The following is a 16,538-nucleotide window of genomic DNA, read 5'->3' on the forward strand; positions in this document are numbered from 1 at the left end:
GCTATCTGCCTAAGGGGAGGGATGCCTTCGTGGAGGATTTCTAAGGAAAACTGGCTCGTATACACGTTACACATGGGAAAAACCACGAAAACGCCCATGGAGGCAGCCCGTTCGCGGGATTCGAACCTCGGACCGAACTACCAGTGTTCAGCGACTTTACCGCTCGGCCTCTGGTGGGCTCAAATTACTGAGAAACCACTTTTTAGATAAAGGATTTGTTTTAGAAGATGGAACTGTTTCAAATGTTGATGTTTAAAGAGAATTAAACTGTGTCACAAACTAAAACCAAATTATTTAATGGTCAAGGGAAACGAGAGACAAAAAGTAAGTATATATAATATGTTTTGATTTGAAATATTTCTAGATTGCATTTTAGAAGTTAATAGCGTAAAGCATATTTCAAATGAGAACTAATTCTGTTAAGTTATTGTTACAGTTATTTTTATTGTATTCTCTGTTATTATTGATTCGATTTTGTGCTAGCTTAGCATTCTAGATAAAATATATATAAAGTATAATATTAAAGTAATTGGCATAAGAATTTTGATCGGAGTGAAGAGAAACAGAAGAGTAATGACTTCACTCTTGATTTAGTTTTACGATTTAGAATATATTTAAGGAATGATTTAAAATGCTTAGTAGTCCTGGCTATGTAGATACTGATGAAGACTACTGTCACTGCTTTCTCCCGCGTATTTGCTTCTCTGTTGGGTGTTTCCTCGTAGAAATTTTGCTTAATTCTATTAGTTTGGGATATCAATTGTTCCGTTCTCTCTATAAACAAACTTATCCCTTTTTAGAGAAGGCTCAATTCATCCACCCTTGGTTAATCTGGAGTTAATTGTAGCTTCACAAGGTTCAGTCTGGAAAGTGTGTTCAAACTTTTTCTGCTTTAAAACAATAAAGGTGTCTCTAAAATTTGTTAAAAGGTACTTTTGAAAGACATTAGGTACTTCTGAAAGCAGGAAAGATTAAAAATATGCAACGCCTTCGCCGGTAATAGAACCACGGACCTCTGGGATACGCTCCCAGCAAGTAGACCACTACAAAAGGCACACTAAGAAGACGGGAGAAATACCTTGTATACTCCCCCTTTTAAAGGTCGACTGGGGTTTTAGCGAACCAATCGCCAAATCCTATGTGTGGAGAATCATCATCCACCACCCTTTTAGTTCGGACGCCACTGTAGAGACATTAGGTATTTTTTTGAAAGCAGGAAAGATGAAAAATGAGCAACGTTCTCGCCGGGAATCGAACTACAGACCTCTGGAATACGCACCCAGCGGGAAAACCACTACACTACGAAGGCATGCTAAGAAGGCGGGAGCAATACCTTATAAGGTAAGCAGAAAAAACTAATTAATTGAGCTTTTCGCTCAATGGGGTGATTGAAATGCTGAAACCGAAACCCCGGTAAAGAAAAGGTGGGACCAAAATATCCTGTTTCATATTTATCTGACCCAGTTAATTAACAGGATAGAGGTCTAAAATCTAATAGAAAGGTACCTGCAGGCCGAAACGTTTAGCCTAACAAATTATAATTAGCTTAAAGAAGAGTTAGCTCAGAAGGGCTATTAGTCCCGAAACCGGATTTTGCGTTAAACACTGTAAAATGTTGAATAATTTTTCAAATTGTTATCACCAAATATTATCACCCTATATTATTTTAAAAGAAATTAAACAAAGGATAATGTGCATGAATGTAGGCATATTTCTCGCATTATGAAAAAACGACGGTACTTAGAGCCATCAAATTCTGAATAACGCAATCCTCCACCCGAACATGGGTACCTGGAAGACCGAATTTTTAATTTTAAATTTGTTTTATTATCTGTTTCACATTTTGAAAATTTTTAACGAATTTTTGATCAACAAGCTCAGCTTTTTCAAAGGGACAATGACAACATTGTACAGAAAAAAACATTTTTAGCTCCAGGTCATGAGACTATCTATAGCAAATGCTGCGCTGTTGTACGCTACGAAAGGTACGCTGTTTTTAAATATTTTGTATATTGCTGTTGAACTGAATTTTATGCGGTATAAGTGCAAAGAACATGATATTTAATAAATAGAGGTAACACACGAGACGTTAAAAAAACGCCCTTTTTTTTTATCTAATATAAAATCTGAAAGTTTTCAGATTTTTAAATTTTTTTACTATTATTATTTCACATTTTATGCACCGACATAGCATATATTTCAGTTAACCAGCGGACGCAAATAAATGTTTGGTGTAATTAAATTTGATGATCTCAGTAACTATGGAACTGATGACCTCATCATGATGACTAATCTCTCTTCTAAAAAAATCCTTGCTTTTAGATTTCAGTTTTCCTTTTCCCTAAAGAAGTGGCATTGAAGTTGATTGAATTCCTCTTCTGTTATGTTCTTTAATTTTTTTTTTTTTTTTTTTTTTTTTTTTTTTTTTTTTTTGAATCGGGGTATTGATTGTTTAAAAATTTTGGTTTTTACTATTTTTTTATTTATTTGTTGCATATATATGATTATTTGAAATTTATTAATTATGAACTTCAAAATTTTTGGTATTTGTGAAACAATAGCTCTAGAGGCTTTACTTTATGTCTTTAATGACAATTTTCAGCAGCTTAAGGCGTGCAAATACTAGGCATATTTATATTTTTTTTTAAATTGTTTTTTAATTATATCTATGTATCTATCTATCTATATATATACCCATTCTTTTACCCAGCTCGGTGACTTCACTTTTCTTATATGTTGATAAATCGTATGTTTTTGCTTTAAAAGTAATTGAATTATCTTGATCTTATGTTTCGGTTAAAGTTTTTATAGCTTTAGTTAATAATCTGTATGCAATAATTATAGAATTATCGACAATTTAAAAAATTAAGTAGTGTTAAACCTAACGAGGCCGCCATTTGTTTACATATGAATACTTAATTGAAGAGGGAATTAAATCAGTTTGTGCGAGAATTTCAGTTTTTTTTTTTTTTTTTTTTTTTTTTCCCCTTATTAGGAGAAAAAGTAAACTTTCAATTTGGTGCACCAAAAAATGTCTTCCTGTACGCTGGCCGAACTGCTTGTTTTTGCGTGGAAACTTTAACTGAAGTGGTAACTTTGTTTTTAAACTGTTTTAACTGTATTTTATGTTTTATGATTATGTATATTTGAATTACTAATTTATTTTTGAACTTTCAATGAAGATACTTTGAGTTTTTATGTATTTTTGCCTTGCCGCGAAATGAGAAGCGAATTAATTGAAAGAGAAATATATCCCTAATGAAATTCAAGGAAATAAATTTAAACGAATGCAGCAAAAAACGTGTATTACTTAATAGGTCATACAAGGAAATCAGATTTTTATCTGCTAGAATTATTATGCTTACTTTTGCACAAAAGAACTACTGTAGATGAAAGTTCATCTCCGCAAAGTTTCTTTGATTGAACCAATGGGGAAGCTGATATGCAACACGTGACAGCTAAAAGTATAATAGTTACCTGAAAGAAAAAACACCTTTAAGTAAGCCGTTTATTAATAGTTAGAGGTAAACTTTCTGCTATGAAAGTAGAATAGAGAAATAATTAATTTTATTGCTAAATAGCATCATATTTAAAAAGAAATGCCATTTAATTTATTATTATAAAAACAAACATGTGGCTTACAAATTATAAATATGAATTTGAATTACTAATTTATAAAAAGGAAATATGTACTTTGACAAATAACAAATAAGCGTTTTACAGCCATTGTTTACGATACAAAACTAGCAAGATGTTAATTCATATCACAGTGATGAATTACGATGGTAAATTCAAATTAGTTCCCTCTACAGCAATCTGTGAACTTTAACGGGTATTACCTGAAAATCATTAGGAGGGAATTAGGAAATGAAATAACAAAATATTTTATGTCTAAGAAAACATTTTCATTAAAAAGCTTATGTTAAAAAGCTTTATGTTAAGCGTTTCATAAAAACTCAAATTTTTCAGCAAGCCTCGATTCTGTAAATTTCTTAGCACTTATGCATTATTTAAGCTACAAAAAAGGCAGCAGATATAAATTTTATCACTATAGACAAAACTTTATTATTAAAAACGACAGTAATAAAACTATTTATGGTAACTGCATAATTACAAGTAACTAAAAGATGATTAAAAACCATTTACAAAAATCACGTCAACAATATAATCTATTATAATTATTATAATCTATTATATCTATTATAATCTATTATAATCTATTATAATTAATTCGAAAACTTATATACTAACCTTTTAATGAAATTTACAAAAGTCTGAATGAGCTTCGCAATCTTTTTAAAATTTACAATAGTCTAATAATGAAATAGTTAATTGTTCAATAAACAACATCTAGGACGATATTACAGCACTAAAAATATAAATAGATTTGGAAGAAACTGAAGTTTCTGAAACGAATAGAGCCTTTTTCAAACTCAGCTAATAATGCAGATTAAACGTATTAACAAATGGAGCCTGCTATATTCTTCTTATCACCAATAAATGGAGCTTTGCAAAACTGCATTTGCAGGTTAAAACCATAAAAATAATGACATAAACTATTTTAAAAATCAAATTACTCATTTGCTTACCCAAGAATCCTCTCAGAGGATACATTATCACTGCTTCATTAAACTTAATAAATCATTATTTTTAAAACTGTAAATGATAGGAAATAAGTATAAACTGTGATAAAATAATAACATGTAGCAACAAAACTAGTCAACAGTGAATATGATATATAATAATAACAAGTAACAAAATAATTTCAGAGCAGTTTGACTTCTTGTCGCTCGTTGATGTAAATGTATTTACAAACTGTGAACTATAAATTTTGAAAAAAATTGATGCTATCAGTTTGTTATCTATTTTGAAGACCCATGCTAATGAACTCAAGTTATCGCTATGAGACTCTATGTCGTGAGAAAATTTAAAGCAAAAAAATTAAATCTGGCATTAATTTATTCTAACCTCAGCATGAAAAACAAATTTCTCTCATATTTAATTCAGTTCTCTAATTAAAAAAATTTTATAATTTGTGAATTTTCATTTCCTTTTTCTAAGATTCACAGATACTTTTTCAAGTATCTGTAAATGTTTGAAGCTTGGTAATACATATATCAGATTTATGATTTAAGGAATTTTCTCATTTCAATTTTCAAAGCATAATAATAGTTATTTGTACAAAATTCGCTGATAGAGATTCTGCTGGAATGCTTTATGAAAACTCACTGTGTTGCAAGAAAGTAGTAACAAACTTTATGCATAAAAACTGCTGAATGCTTAGTTAAAGTAATTTCCACATTGCCCAAATGAATACATGAAATTCAAATTTTTGTGCACATCAAAATACATATCTACATACATGCTATACCAAATTTCGTAAACTTTGGAATTAATTTTCGTGAAAAATTATCAGCACCGCCTTTCAAAAAAGTACAACACATTACCCAATGTATCAGAATTCAAATTATAAGCAGCATTTTAATACATTTTATGAAATACAGTAAATGTTTCGAATCCGTGTAATAAGTTGTATAATGAAAAACTGAATCACGCTGGGGATTTAAGATATTGAGTTTATTACTGTCTTTCTGCTGTGTATGAAAACTACGAGAAAATAAACTAGAAATACTCATCCAATTCATAATTTTTAAATTCAGTATTTACAGCGGTGGTGAAATAAAATTATTGTAATATGCGAATAAGGTTTTTTATCCCTCCTGACTAACGCGTTATCTCAGTTCGAGATTGGTATTGCACATTTCCAAGCTTCTGTCATCCATATAACCCATTAACTTTTCGAGTGGTGCCCTAACTAGAAGGTGTTAGAAGATAATTTCTCTCCACTAACATTTGGAGACTGGGTCCCGTCATCACAAGTTTCCCTTGAAAAGGGGAAATATATATGGTATGTTATCCCTCCTTTCCAAGTTATTATGTATTCTACATATTAACGAAGCATTTGCACCTTCTTGTAGTAAAATTCTGTGTAACACTAGATACATATGTATCTAGGCGTATTATTGCATACTGATAAGCTGTACGCTATGTAAAATGTTAAATATCCCGTATAAACTATCCCTGCATTATAAGCTTTTAAACTGCTATCACTACAATGTATCGTTTTAGTGAAATTACTTGAAATAGATTTTAAGTTCCCTTTCCTCTCCTTGGACTTATGTTTCGCCGACGAAAGTCACGTGAAGCTCTACTCTGCGATTCGCTATTGGCATGCTTCCATTCGCAGTCGACGATCCTCTAGCTCTGCCTGTTTTCTCACAGTCAACTTTATCACTGGGGCATAGATGACTCTAGCTCTTCCTGTTTTTTCACTGTCAGCACCATCACCGGGTCATGGATGCCAAGATCTACACTGGGGCCGTTTTCGTTGACAACTACTATCTTACTGCTGAAGATTCGTCATACTAAATGGCGCATTGTCGTCAGCAGTCTGCTGTAATAATGTTACAAAAAGGAAATTCCATCATGCCTTCGTTCTCTTTAATGAACCAATAGCATGGATTAACGACACTACATTTGGAGTAAATTTCGAGAGAACGCTCACCTTCAAAAACCAGTTCAAGAGATTTCATGAAAAATTTTATTAGAGCATTTGCAATATGTTCCCTTTCCTTAGAAGCCACGGCAAACTTTGCTTCATAAACAAGGTTATATCGTACAAGTCTCTCCTTTGTCCTCTACGCATCTTATATTTGGGGATAAGCTGATAAATCTAATCTTCACTAGGTCCTTCAAAACAAGACTTTCGGAATGATTGTTAGCACCCTTTGCTATATCAGGAAAGTTCTCATCCATCACGGTCTTAAAATTCAATATATCAATGACTAAATTAGAAGCAAGTTCTACCTTTCAGTCAAACATCATCAAAATCCAATTATCTCTAAAGAGAATGTCTTTCCTCTGAAAAAAAATACGCTTATCCTGCCCAACATTCTGATCAGTTAATTTTCTTTTTCCACCCCTTCTGCTTTTGCAGACTTCCGGTCCACATCTCGGGTTCTCTGTTTTGAATTTCTTCTCTGACATTGCCCCTGTTTGAATATCACAAATTTTAAATGACATTTCCTCACCTGCTCAGCAGTTTTCCTTAAATGCCGTTTTTGGTATTCTACTGATGAATTTTTTATACATATTTTTCAATTCATATGGATCAAAGGGAGCTTAGCTCTTGTTACTCCATTTAACATATGGTCAAGTCACGTAAAGTCGGTTTCCATCCTTACTCCACCCTTTAGTTGGCGCCACTTGTGCGCTAACTCTTCAGAGAAATATTAGACCTCTTCATTTTCTGTCTTTATCAAGTTCTGATACTGTAGGAACCCTTGAAACCCTTCATGCTTTTTTATCATCATGACCATTGTGGACTTGTTTTAGGAAACAGGAAAGTACTGCTTAGGCAGTAGAAGTCCTGTTTAAACAGTCCTGTTTCAACGTTTCAAACTTTTCGCTTGCCTAAGTGGTGTAAATAGAAGCAAGTCCAATGCGTAATCGGAATGCCGGATTTGAATGCCGACGAGGTCATTGCACATCTTCCAAGTTTCCTGCATCGATATAACCTTATGGCAAATAATTGCTCTGCACTTTAAAATTACAACAACGGATTTTTCATACAACTTCACTAAAAAAAAGAGTACCAGAAATTTAAAAGCGTAATACGCCAAAGCACTTATATATTATACCGAAATAATTCAACTTAAAATGTCATGAAAAAGAGTTAAATTATGTTGGATAAGGCTATGAATAGGATGTTCTTCAGCTCCTGAATCAAAACCAGTTTCATGGTGATGAAGAACCCTGATTTTGTCTAGCACTTCAGAATAATTTATAAGATAGATTTACTTTGCAAAAATAAGCCACATATATTGCATGTGATGAAAACCTTCCCTCTTTCCTTTGCTTCTTTGGAAAAATGATATTTATTGTAGTAGTAATTACATCTATACCTTCGTAATCCAGAAAATTTGCAACCACTGAGATCGGATTCGATTTTGAATTCTACCATATGACATATACATCAAATACCAAAATAGTATGTAAGAAGAAATCTTACGGTTATTCTTTAGCATTCCAACACTTGATTCTTTGTTTAGACAAACATATTAAAGTGCCCAATTTATTTGTTTGAACACTTGAATTCATTGCATATGTTTCAACAGCTTTGGATACTGCAGTTAAACTCGACTGAATGAAAGACTAAGAGAGTTCTAAGACTGATTCTTGTTATCATAATGAAAATTCTAAGACTGATTCTTTTAATCAGAATCAGATGATTGTATTAGCTCGTATTTTTATTTTTCCAAATTAAAATCCTTTCACATTAAATTAAATTTTTATAGCGTTTCATGAACAATTCGAAATTATGAAATAAACGAATGTTGTGGAGTTTCGTTCTTTTCCTTCCGCGAAGCTCTCTTTCCGGTGCTGAAACTACCCCAAATTTACCCTGGTGCTATTTCTGGGCTATGTGCAGAATACTCCAGGCACGTTTTCTTGAAACAATTCGGTCCTCATGGCTCCACACAAATGGACAATGTTTATAACAGCAAGAGGATTCTTCAGCATAATAGATAGTGTTTATCGTTTGTCCAGGGGTTGGTTATGCTGACACTGACAACCGCTATAGATGATCTGTCAGAATGTGCTTTGCATTACTTACATTTAACATTTTCATGTTACTATTTTTTAACTTTGTGGACCACTACAATGCTAAGTGCTACCGTTTAAACACGGCTAAATGCTGCATTACTCTGCATTCAATCACGTTTCAAGCATTTCATTAATACTTTTTTCAGTTTAGTACAAAATTCAACTCCTATGCCTTATTTTTACAAACATCTTTCTAACTTGCTCTTACAGAATATACTAGATACGTCCTCTCACTTTAAAATCAAATAGCTATCAAACTGAAGGCTCAAAGAGTTTCTACTTCTAATATCTCGAAAGAGAAATAAAGAGAATTTTAAGACATTTCAATCAGTCCGTATACTTTCATAGCATTTGGAATATTTTCCAACAGACTACATATAGTATAAGTACACAGGAGGAAAAAATATCATCATTAATTCAAATCTGAACACCCACTAATATTTATATCGTTATTCTGTAACCTCAAAACAATAAATAAAAAATATCGTAGAATTGAGAAATTTAAGAATATTATCATATATTTGTTTACATTTTTGTTCTAAATTTTGTAATGGCTTATTTTTAAATTTCTAATTTCTCCATTACAATCACTTTACGTTTGGCAACTTAATTAGGCTATTTAATATTTCTCATTATGATTTTTAAAACGTTTTTCGTTTCTCATTCAAATTTTGGATTTATTCAATTAGATAGTAGTGCATGTTGTTGAACTAGTCTAATTTTGCAAATTTATTTATTTTTATCTAATTTTTTATATTCAGTTACCTTTTTGCAGAATATACAGTGGGAAATCTAAAGCTCATTTTTTAGAAATAAAAATGAGAACAGTAGAATGTTAACTTGCCAAACTGTGCGTCGTCATAAAATCAAAAGGGAAATACAGGTGGGTCATAAAAAGCTTCCCAGATATATGAAAGCCTAGCTTTCTTAGCTCAAACAATCTCAAGGCCTTTACAAAGCTTTTCTTTGCAAACGTTTCATGCCGGTAATTTTCGTCGTACGTATGTCATTCTAACGCAGTTTATGGTTTTTTAGTGCGCTGATCAGTTTAGGCAGGAAACAAGTAGGTGTTCAATTCAAAAATTTCGATTTTTTACTGTAACCGTAACCGTGATAGTCCGATTGTTTCAAGTCATCATAATCTGGAGAGCGTACCTTCAAATAACAGTACTTGAAATTTCATTTCGTTTGGTTGAGCGGATAGGCCGCTAGGGGTTTAAATAATGCTGTTTTATGCAATGTAGAATTTTTATGACTACCCTGTATTTTTAAATGCATAGGAAAGCGTTCATATCTTAATTAAAGTCTTTCATCCATCCTACGGTTATCGAGTTACCCGAAACGTGTAATTCTTTAAATACAAATTTTATGAAAGTTTGAGAAACTTTTATAAAATAATTTTTAACGAAATTCAACTTGCGTTTTTCATGTCTCGAATGCGCGACTTAGGATATGTATTAGATTTATATATAGCATCGTTCTGATATAGGTATTTTGACACATACCAATTTTCTTCCATATTTCCATTCTACGACTCAAATTACGCCAAAATACCAAGTTTGTAAAAAATGCACGAGTAGTTTTTAAAAAATTAGCTCTCAAAATTTTAGCTCTTCAATGTTAATTGAGTTTGGTATATATTTACTAACCTCTCTTTCTTTATTAAACTTATATTCACTGATTCTTCCTTTCGCATTTCGAAATTCAGACTCATTCCGAATAAAATTCATCCAATTTTTATTAGTTATTTTTAAAATATGTATTTTTAAATAATTTTTATAAATTTTTCAAAAACATTTTGAATTATAATCTATAAAACTTTTATGATCATCTTAAAATAGACGCATTTCTAAGCACGCCTGCAAAAACTTACAGTTTTTCCTTCAAAATTTCCTAAGATATACGTTAATTTATTTACTGGCGCGTTCTGAAACTTGGCATATTTGTTGAAAGCGATAAAACATCAAATGGGGTTTAGACACTTTGCTAAAATTATTTGTAAAACAGTAGAAACGAGGTGCTGTTTTTCCGCTCCGGCATAATGGAGGGAAAAGGAAAATTGGTTGCCATTTAATTAAGAAGTTCGCCAAGTGAATTATTTTTGGCGCAAACTGAAAAAATTGCTCAAAGATAAAGTTTCGTACCAAATTTCACAAAATTTAATATTATGCATAATTTGAGTCGTAGAATCGAAATATGGAAAAAATTGGCATGTTATTTCCGAAAAGTCCGATTTTGTGTCAAAATCCCTATGTTAGAACAATGCTATATAAAAAATATGATATATATCCTAAGTCGCGCTTTTGACACATGAAAAGCGCAATTTGGGTTTCGTTAATCGGTTCAGTAGAACGGAAGATATAGAAGAATCCCCCTCACCCGCCTTTTTTTTGCGTGCGGTGTACCATTATCTATACAATATATTATAAGGAATAACTAATTTGTCCAAAACTAAAAGAAAATTTAATATATAATTAATTAATTCAGATAACTATTAATTAAATTATATCAAGTTATAAAACATTAAATTAATTGTATATTATAAATTATTAAATGCTATTCTATATAACTATAAATTACGATGACGAAAATGATAGAAACAGAGAAACTTATATTCCAGTTTTAATTAAATAAACAAAATTTCTAATTTCTTATTATAAATGAATAAGTTTAATTATTGTGTATTAGTTCTAATGACCTTGACATTTACGTTCGTAACTCGAATATTAATTTATCTTAAGCCACTATTTATTAAGATAAGAAAATTTTTCCCTGGAGTTCAGCAAACCTTGAACTTTACGTTGGTAATTGATTTGAAAGATTTGTTATTGAGATAAGAATTTTTCACACAAAAATTGTTGAATAGCCCTGATCACGCGATTAGCATATCTTAAATACTTTAGCCAAGAAATACTGGGGATTTTAGAAAATTTTGATGAGAAATTTAAAATTTTGATTTCATTTACATGCAGTAAGTCAGACCTATCTAAAATTAATCAATTATATGGTGAATATAAAAAATAACAATCTGATTTCTGTTTAATAATTAGCAATAGCCTTCCATTTTGCTAGATAAAATGTTTGTAAACTTCAGATATTTTAGTTTAACCTAGCTAAAAATTTCTTAAATGATAAAACCGCAGCAGTGATCAAGCGAGTACTATATTAAAATGAGAAATCCTTGTCTATCGTGTCATAATTTAATTTTTGTTGAATCATATTTTCATTATGTTATTAATATTTTTTGAAAAGGCAGAAATTAATAATAATCAGTATTCTTCGTTAGTCAAGCTGGTATATGGAAATGATGTTAAGTTAAAAGCAAAGTAAAATTGCATTTCTTTTTCACGTGAATTAATACTTAAAGATAACAGAGGTGTAGTATTGTCACATTTTAAAAGCACAATAAATTATTCTATGTTTATTTCTAAGTAAATAAATATCATTTTAAAATCATATTCCGTCTTTACTATATCTAATTCTATAAAATTTCGATCAGTTTTTTCCAAATTTCATAATTTTTCATTTTCTCTCCGAGTTAAAATCCTTATGCAGATACCACATGAGTTCCTTGTACGAAATTTTCAATTATATGCATTTTTGCTGCATTTCATTTAACCTTTTTTTCCTCGAATTTCATTAGAGATAGATTTCTCATTCGATTAATGCGGGGCCCACCGGCGGCCGAGCGGTAAAATCGCTGAACACTGGTAGTTCGGTCTGAGGTTCGAATCCTTCGAACGGGCTGGCTGCATGGGCGTTTTCGTGGTTTTCTCCATGTGTAACGTGTATACGACCCAGTTTCCCTTAGAAAGTCCTTCACGAAGGCATCTTTCCCCTTAGGCAGATAGCCCTCGAGGCTCTGCCATAATTACACACACACACACACATTCGATTAATGCAGTTTTCACTTCGCGGCAAGGCAAAAATACATACAAACTCAGAATATTATCATTAAAAATTGAAAAATATAGAAAAATATAAAACACCAAATACAGTTAAAATGATTAAAAAACTCAAGCTTTATTAAAATTAGAGTTTCTACCGAAAAACAAACAATTTAGCCAAGAAGGCAGATCTTTCGGTGCATAAAACTGAATGTTTACTTTTGGTTCCACTCAGAAAAAAAAGAAATCACTGAAAGTGCAGAAACTGTTAATTCTTTATTCTGTTAAGCTTCAAATATAAATAAATATGGCTGCTATGGTAAAAACGTTAGACTTAGCCGCATTTAAACACCTTTCAATTGTTGATAATTCTACAACTCTTGTATGCAGATTAACTAAAGACATAAAAGCCTTAACCGGAAGATAAGAACAACATAGTTCAATCATTTTTAAAGCAAAAAAAATGAAAGTTTTGCCAACATATAAAATAAAAGAAAACTGAGCTTACGGAGCCGAGTAACAGAATGGGCATATATCTAAATATATTTATATACTTTTGGTTCGGCCGATTGCAAGCAAAACGGAGGTGCACAATTACATGTTATAGCGGTCCTATTACAAAATTGCGACGTTCTGAGGCTATTTATTTTTTAGTTTGCAAAATGCATATATACATACGCAAATGTCACGAAAAAATCTCTTCTGAATCCATTTTAAATCAATTTTATAATCCGTTTAGGGAAAAAGAGTCCTTTATTCTGTGCTTACGTACAGATGTCATGCAAAGACATCGTTAAATGGCATTCGGTAGAGGTCAAAATCGATTATTTTCGTTGAAATATGATACCCCAAATTTTTCGTGATTACAATACTTCCTTAACTTCGTAGGAAAGGAAGTAAAAACTGTTTGCATATCGTTAATAATAGAGGAGAAAATAGTTGTTGCAACAACGTATTTGACAATGAATGTGTGGATATTTGCGAACAAATTTCGGACGGCAAGCAGTGTAGCAGATCAAATATTCAAGCAGGGCAACAGCATCTGCAGACAGTATGCAAAATGTTCAGCAACTGATCTCGACTGCATCTATTAGTTATCTTAAGAGAAAGATATTTTACTATGTAGCCCTGCGAGGAAAATATACTTAATTTCGAAGAAATCGCTTTATCATATTCGAGTACATTGCAAATTTAAGATTAGCAACAGTAGTACCAACGTGTTATAACCTTCTTGAGGCTGCACTTTAGTGAATAAGAATTTATTCAGCAATTAGGCACCTGTGGCCAAGTTAACAGGTACAAGTATCGAATATGGACGCGCGTTGAACGGCGAGGGCGTATTCCATACCTAGTTTGTCTTCACATAGAAAAAAAGTGTGTTAAATTTTTTCCTTTCCAGAAATAAAAATATGAAAGTCATTTTTCGCGATATGTTGGAAATATTTCTCGAACCACAATTAATTTCAAATGGAATTATATATACTGTTGTTTTTCAGGAGGAAGGAGCACCTCACCACCATTCTTAAAGTTATGTCTGTGATTACCACTGTGCAATATTTCTTTGCAGCTGAATAACTATAGCATTTCACAGTACTCATTTGATCTAGCATCTACAGATTTTTTTTAGTTCGAGATTCATAAAATATCTCATGTACCAGGCCATACTCTAATTTTTTCCCTAAGAGATTCATCAAACTCGAAGTGTATTTGAAAAAAAATAATAACAACATCCCATTACTTAGAAACTGAAAATGAAGGGCAGCGCAAAGTATTATACCTGATGGTATCACAAAGAATGCTTCGAGAATGTTGGGAACAGTGTTTCGAAATACGAGATGGTCATGTAGGGCTTATATTAAATGGCACAGTATACAGCTGATTTCCATTCCGTTTAATAACTTTGTTTAAACTAATTTATACAGAGTTTAGGACCTTTCACCGTCGCCATTTGACCGTGGCCGTTTCGCCGTCGGGATGTTTCGCCGTCGGGATGTTTCGCCGTCGGGACGTTTCGCCGTCGGGATGTTTCGCCGTCGGGACGTTTCGCCGTCAAGACATATTTTAATTAACCTGACTGTATTTTATCTTGCCGTATTATACTCGTATTAAATTTATTTAGTTTAAAAATTCTGCTTACCTTTTACTTTTTGTATACTTAATAAAGGTTGCTTTAAGTATATATAGTTATTTACAAGTATGAGATATAAAGAAATTACATATAGTTAGTTGGAAAATTATGTCAATATAAAGAGAACTAGGGCTAAACTGCTGATATAACAGAAGTTATATTATCGATTTTAAAATTATGCGTGTACTATATTTACATGGTTTCTCAAAATTTCTCAAAATTTTAATCGGCTAGTTCAGAGAAATAACACAAAAACATTTTATATACAAAATTACACAAAACATTTTATATACTAAAATGTTTATCAAATTAAGTTAAATTAATAAACTAAACAGAGTTATTTTAAATCAACTTTATATAATACGACAAGATATAGTAGAGTCGTGTAAAGGAAATATTTTTTGACGGCGAAATATCCCGACGGCGAAAAGTACCATACACCGTTCCTGTAAATCCTACTATTTCATGCCTTTAATAATTAATTAATTGCATTAAGAGGACAAAATAATAATAATACTAATAACTATAAAATCGTTGAAAGACGTTCATCCTGTTTTCCAAAACTGGAGTAAGAACTTTATAGATACCAACATATAAACAGAATAAAAATACCTCATAACTCTAAAAACTATAAAACCACTTAGAAATATTGGAAAAGGAGGGGAAACTTTAATTAGTATTAATGGACATGATTATAAAATAACTAAGGATTGAATGAAGTTTTCCAAGATTATGGAAACAGTAAGTCAAATGATTCAAAATAATTGGAAATTCCGGCAGTAATTCTAAAATACGAAAGCTGTTAAAACGCATATGACAATAAATACTGATAAATGCATATTATTTTACCAAAAATGTAGGAAAGTTGTACATTTGTAAAAAGGGAACAGATGCAGGAAACAAGATACTATAGTGATTAAACTCTAAATTCTTTATTCTAATTACAAAGAATTTAAACTAAGTCATTTTATGCGTTATGATATATTCTTCAGTCCTGGTATAAATATTCTAGGAAATATGTACAACTGCTCCCACCTGAAAGGGAATGATAATATCTCTGTTCAGTCTATTTTTCTTGTTAGCACACCTTTGGCATATGCCAGATTCATTCTATGAATAATTTACGAGCGGAATCCCTTCGTAATATAAAGACGAGGGATATAAACAAGGTACAATGGATATTGTTAAGGAAGGAGATTTACGGGGTTCGGTTTTATAGTACTGGTAACCTAAGATCTTTTATTTTGGGTCATTGTTTCCTTTCCTAATTTTTTCTGAGCTTCGCTATTTGTTGTTCCTTGAAGGTATTGAGGAATTTATTTTTAGCAACGAAGCTCTAGACAAATTAATTTTTCGTAGCAGTATGCTTACTCGGTGTAATGTAGTACATAAACATTGGGTTCTATCCCGTTACAGATTATTCATTCAAAGATAGATTTTATTAAGCTCATCAGGAAGTGCTTAACATACCCACAAGTTAGATATCTATATCTATCTATCTATCTAGCTCTATATATAAATCGCAACTGGTTTGATAGTTGAAATATTCGTTTTTATTTTGCGCTGGAGCAATTATTCAGAGATCCACTTTTTACTTCCTTGTACGAAGTAAAGGAAATATTGTAATTACGAAAAATTCCAGGTACCATATTTCAACGAAAATACTCATTTTGACCGCTATCAAATGCAATTTAACGATGTTTTTGCGTGACATCTGTACGTATGAACAGAATAAAGGGCTCTTTTTTTACCCCCCAAAATTGTAAACTGATCTTAAATAGATTTAGAAGAGTTTTTTTTATGGCATCTGTACGTACGTACGTGCGTGCGTATATATGTGTCTCGCATAACTCAAA

General features: G+C 31.7%; 1 long non-coding RNA gene across 1 annotated transcript in view; it reads right to left on the reverse strand.

Annotated features, from left to right (window-relative positions):
- Positions 1-16,538, reverse strand: part of LOC118196020 (uncharacterized) — a 48,410-nt gene that overhangs the window by 3,620 nt on the left and 28,252 nt on the right. The window contains exon 2 of the long non-coding RNA XR_015042505.1: positions 3,366-3,477. This is a non-coding gene — a long non-coding RNA (uncharacterized LOC118196020). The remainder of the gene's footprint in view (positions 1-3,365; positions 3,478-16,538) is intronic.

This window comes from Stegodyphus dumicola, chromosome 8 (assembly GCF_044657685.1).
Source record: "Stegodyphus dumicola isolate Sdum_Otavi_A_Nest chromosome 8, ASM4465768v1".
Classification (NCBI taxonomy): domain Eukaryota; kingdom Metazoa; phylum Arthropoda; class Arachnida; order Araneae; family Eresidae; genus Stegodyphus; species Stegodyphus dumicola.